This window comes from Echinops telfairi, unplaced genomic scaffold, assembly GCF_000313985.2.
Source record: "Echinops telfairi isolate 266 unplaced genomic scaffold, ASM31398v2 ScPeMD7_70;HRSCAF=299, whole genome shotgun sequence".
NCBI lineage: Eukaryota > Metazoa > Chordata > Mammalia > Afrosoricida > Tenrecidae > Echinops > Echinops telfairi.
The window spans coordinates 71896024-71901604 of NW_022103968.1; the positions used below are offsets into that span (position 1 = coordinate 71896024).

General features: G+C 51.0%; 1 pseudogene; it reads left to right on the forward strand.

Moving 5' to 3' along the window:
- The first annotated feature begins 1985 nt into the window (after positions 1 to 1985).
- LOC115869968 lies at positions 1986 to 5042 on the forward strand (annotated as a pseudogene).
- The last annotated feature ends 539 nt before the right edge of the window (positions 5043 to 5581 follow it).

Here is a 5581-nt window from a genome sequence, read left to right on the forward strand (position 1 = left end):
ATGACAAAAAAAAAAAGAAAAGCCTGTAAATAGTTCAAGGTCTGTTTGTTGACCTTTAGGAGTGTTTTCTGGTCGAGTTTGATGGGGTGCCATGCCCTGGCCCCTGTCTATTTTTGTGTTTCCTGGGGACTTTCTTGGTCTGCTCCCCTTGTTGTTCTGTTGCACGCCCTTAGTGTTTTACCTCGGTGTAGTGGGGTCAGATTAGGTGCTTTTCCCACACTGTGTCTCCAGTGCTGTACCCTGTAGGGTTATGGGTCACTGAGGGATGTCGTGTTTCATAGTGGGGCCAACCATATGATCCTCTCTGTGCATTGGCTGATCTGAGCGGGAATATCGTCTTCAAGGCTTGGTGGGCCAGGATGTGCTCCACTGTCTCTTCCTCCCCCTTCATTAAGTGGCAGCTTTATGGCCTCATTTGGAGGCGTAACAGAGATAAATAGTTCAGTGGAGGCCAGCCCACTCTCTCTGCTTTGTCTTCCTGCTGACAAGACACATGGAGCAACGTTGATGGAGCCAGAGCTCTGGAGCTGGAGGAAACACGTGGAGATCCCTGCCAGCACTGAGATGCTTCCACCACCACTGGATCCACAAGACTTTTCACCCACTGGCCTGTAATCTTCCTACATTTAGCATCATTGCATGGCTGTGTGAGTCTGAAGAGGAATTTATCAACTGGTATAGGACATATGGGCTAATATCAGACTTATGGACTTGATCTGGACTAGGCTAGGATGTTTCCTCAATATACAATTGCTCTTTTATATAAAGCTCTCTCTCACTCATATATGAGTGTCTCTGGATTTGTTTCTCTAATCAACCCAGAGTAACACAAAGCTCTTCGTATAAGAACTTGTCTCAGGAGACAGGGTACATGACATAAGCCTGCTCTACTAAAGCTCTGAGCCTTGGAGTCTCTTCTCCTTGTACCCCCTACACCCCAACTTTGTCTGTTATCTCTACTCTAGCTCAGTTGCAACCATGCCCTTCTCTTCCTGGTTCAATTTGTGAGCTGGCTCTCAAAGTAAATTAGAGGGCAGGCCTTCAATGGGACGGGCTGATCCTATGGCTGCGACAATGGGCTGAAGCACAGCAAAGGTGGTGAGGATGGCCCAGGACCAGGCAATGTGTCGTTCTGTTACACACGGATGGCTGTAAGTTGGCACGGACTCACTCATTGGCACCTCACAACAGCACAACAGCAGCCATAACCCCAGCTCGCATTTCCATCCCAGGCACAACTCTTACTGCCCAAGTGGCTATAAATCATTGCTCAGGAACCAGGCAGAGTGCAATTTCCAATAAGAGATGGCCCCGTGGTGAAGTGAGAACAATTATAGTATCTTTTCTGGGGTCATTACCAATGGAGCCTTGGTGGCATCATGGGTGTCATTGGGCTATGAACCACAAGGACATCAGTTTGAAACCCCTAGTCATTTCTTTTTTTAACATTTTATTAGGGGCTCATACAACTGTTATCCCAATCCATACACACATCAATTGTGTAAAGCGCATTTGTACATCGTTTCTCAAAACATTTTCTCTCCATTTAAACCCCCGACATTAGGTCCTCATTTTTCCCCTCCCTCCCCACTCCCGCCTCCCTCATGAGCCCTTGATAGTTTATAAATGGGTATTTTGTCATATCTTGCCTTGTCCGACGTCTCCCTTCATCCACTTTTCGGTTGTCTGTCCCCCAGGGAGGAGGTCACACACAGTTCCATGTAATCGGTTCCCTCTTTCCTACCCATTCTCCCTTTACCCTCCCTGTTTTGCCACTCACACCACTGGTCCTATAGGGCTCATCCGTCCTGGATTCCCTGTATTTTCAGTTCCTATCTGTACCAGTGTACCTCCTCTGGTCTAGCCAGTCTTGCAAGATAGAATTCGAGTCATGGACCCCTAGTCATTTCATGGGGAGAAAGAGGAAGCTTCCAGTTCCAAAGAAAACTCACATTCTCTGTTCTACCGTGTCCTGATAAGTCAGCATGGACTGGATGGCTGTGAGTGTTTTGGTGTTTGGGGTCATTGCCAAGGCTCAGTGGGCTGGGAATGTTTAGCACCACCACAGGGGGGTTCCCCTGAGCAAAGGGAGGATCCAAGTTCCCTGTGGGTTCAGGGGAGCCCCAGGGAGAGCTGGTGGTTCCATGGAGAGATCACAGAAAGATTGTCTAGGAAGCAGGAGTGTCCCATGTGGGATCGGTCTTGGAGACATAAACATAACTGTGACCTTGGGCTAGGAGGTGGAGGGGGTGGGGCCACCAAGGGCCTCGTTAGGAGGCAAGGCCATTCTCATCTCTCTACAGGTCCTCCCTGGGGACCCTATACAGACCCTGTGAGTCTGGGAGACTGGCCCTACTTGGATTCAGGTGTGATATTCTAGGATAGGGCACCTGGGTTCCTGTGGGGTAGACCAGGACACTGGGTAAGCCTGATCAGGATGGCCTGTCCCCCAGCCTAACTATGGCCCGTTTGCTCTGGCCCCTCTGAGTGGGCCACTACTACCTCCTCTTCCTGAGCCAACTCCTTGGAGTGGGCCCAGCTGCCCCACAAGGGAATTCCAGGGAACGTGCCTGGCCTCTCCCCAGGGTGTGAGGACATGCTGGACTCCTGGGATAGGCTTGGACCTAGCCCTCCCGGATGCTGGCCTGGTGGTCTTTTTATATGCCACCAGGGGAAGTGGCCAAGGAAGATGGCAGACGAGGGCTTGGTGGCTCAGTGTGCCCACCAGGAGCAACACGCTCAGTCTTGGTAGTGCCTTCTCAGCACCTTGCTCCAGAGCTGGAGGGTTCCCTGGAGGAAGTGGAAGCTTTGAGGAGACAATGGGCACACTGGGAGTACTGGGATGTAATGGACATGGCTCTGGATAGGTCAAAGGGCCTTGGGGGCAAAGGGGAGGCCATCTGTTGTCTCCACGAGTGTGGCGGTTACAGAATCTCCTGTCAACTTGAGCAAAGGGGAGTCTAGCCTGTCATTCAGGTCACAGCTTGATGACCTCATTTGGAGGTGCAATGGAGGTAAGTAGCTCATTGGAGGCCAGACCTCCTCTCTGCCTTCCCTTTCCTGCTGTGGAGAAACTCAGAGAGCTGGAGGAGACACGTGGAGACCAGCACCAGCGTTGAGAGGCTTCCACTGCCACTGGATCCACAAGACCTTCTACCCACTGGCCTATGATCTTCCTGCATCCGGCATCATTGCATGTGCTGCATGAGATTCAATAGGAATTTATAGACTAGTATCAGGCATATGAGCTAATATTGGACTTATGGACTTGATCTGGACTAGGTTGGGATGTTTTCTAAATATACAGTTGCTCTTTTATATAAAGCTTTTTCTTCACACATATGTATCAATGAATTTGTTACTCTAGTCAACCCGGACTAACACAATGAGGCTTCACCCCAAGAGGGCCAGACTGCTGTTCATCAAGCCAGCTGCACCCTCTTCTGCCATTGCAGAAATCACCCTGCTATTTTCCCAGGGAAATTCATAGCCCCGCTTCTGACCTAGTCACCTCTCTACTCCCCCCAGAAGTGCAAAATCGGCCCAGGGTCCCTGTTAGTTCCTAGGTCCCAAATCAGGGAGCAAACCACAGCCACTCTGAGAGAGAAAGGTGGGGCTGGCTGCTTTCATAATGACTGACAGCCTTGGAAACATCAGGGGGCAGTTCCACTCAATGGCCCTGGACGTTGGAGTGGTCTTGTGTACTGTAAAGCGTCTGGGGTCATTGCTTTACAAACATCATCCTGTTACACTTGTTAGTTGCACTGAGGTAATGCTGACTCATGCCAACCCCACCAGGGGGAGCAGAAATGCACCATGGGAGTGTTTAAGGCTTGTTTCGACACACTTTAGGTGACACGAACCTGCGACCTCTTGGCTGGTTGTCCAGTGCTTGAGCATCTGCACCACTCAAGCACTCCGTGGTGGTTGTGCTGTTAGGTGCGGTCGAGGTAGTTGGACTCCGAGCAACCCTGTGCACGACAGAAGCCAACCCTGCACCCTCCTCGGGATTGTTAAGCTGGAGCCATTGGGTCAGTCCATCTCCTCGCGGAGCTGACCTTCTTCACTGATCCTTTACCAAGCACGATGTCCTTCTCCAGGGACAAGTCATCAGCCTTGATCACCTGTCCAAAGCTCCCGAGCTGAAGTGTCACTTCTAAAGAGCAACCAGGTGTGTGTCACTGGGAAGGGCAAGAAGCCCGCATGCGATCAAATCTGCAGCCTCTGACCTCCCTCCACTGCGGGGTGCCTCACTGCCATCCAGGACCCCAACTATGTCCTTGTCACGTCGGACAGGATGGCCGCCAACTAAGTTGTCTAGATGAAGGACGATCAGGACAAGATGGTGACAATGATTGAAAACATCTTGCTTCTATGCACTGGAGAGGCTGGCAACACCGCAATGTTCAGGAGAGATTCCGAGGAGCAGGCAGCCTCTCAGATGTGAAGTTGCTATGAATTGTCTCCCCAGCAGCAGCCAATTTCACGCACCGAAACCTGCCTGCCTGGCTTAGGGGTCGGATTCCATACGAACACACACACACACACACACACACACACACACACACACACACACACAACCGGCTACGATGAGCAGGAGGGCCCAGCCCTCTACTACATGGACTACCTCATAGCCTTGGCAAAGGCCCCCTCTGCAGCCCATGGCTCTGGTGCCTTCCTAACGTGATGCTCTACGCCAGCGGTTCTCAACCTGCGGGTCGTGACTCCTTTGGGGGTCAAAACCGTTTCACAGGGGTCGCCCAATTCATAACAGTAGCAAAATGATAGTTATGAAGTAGCAATGAAAATAATTGTATGGTTGGGGGGTCACCACAGCATGAAGTCGCGGCATTAGGAAGGTTGAGAACCACGACTCTACGCCAACCATCTCAGGTGCAAGGGCAATGGAGCTTCTCAGAAAAGGTGTGCCGGGGCCCTAGAACCACTTCATCCTGAACCTGCCAACCTTTAGCGTGCAGATCATTGACAGAAATGGCACACACTACCTGGCAAACATTTTCCTCTCTGAATAGGCGTCCTAACATTGTGCCCTCCCTCCCACTTGCCAGGGAAATGTGTTTGATGGGCTCTTTTATTGTTTTCCACTCATTGGACATGCACTCCTGACAAGTGACTAATTCCAAAGAAAGCGGAATATGCATACATGGAGTCCCGTGGTTTGGGTCTCAGTTTACCCATCACCTCAGGCAGGATTGGAGGGAGGATTGTCCATGTGGCTTTGTGTGAGGATGTCTCTCCTCCTGCCCCTTCCCCTCATTCCTGATAGCAGTTGACAGCCACCCCAGAACTGGCTCCCTAATGTCTCACTCGCTTGAAAGCGGTGGTTCTTTTTGCCCAAAGCTTTAAAAACTTTTAAATTAGTTTATTCAACAGGTGTACTTACATCTTTCCCTATAATCTGGTCACCCTGGATGACTAAGCCCCAAGGACAACATTCCTGCTCAGAGCAGCCAATGCACAAAGAGGACCCGAGGGCCAGCTGCACCACAAGACGTGGTGTCCCTCACTGACCCGTAGTGCTACGGGGACAGCACTGGGGACACAGTGCGGGAACTGTGCC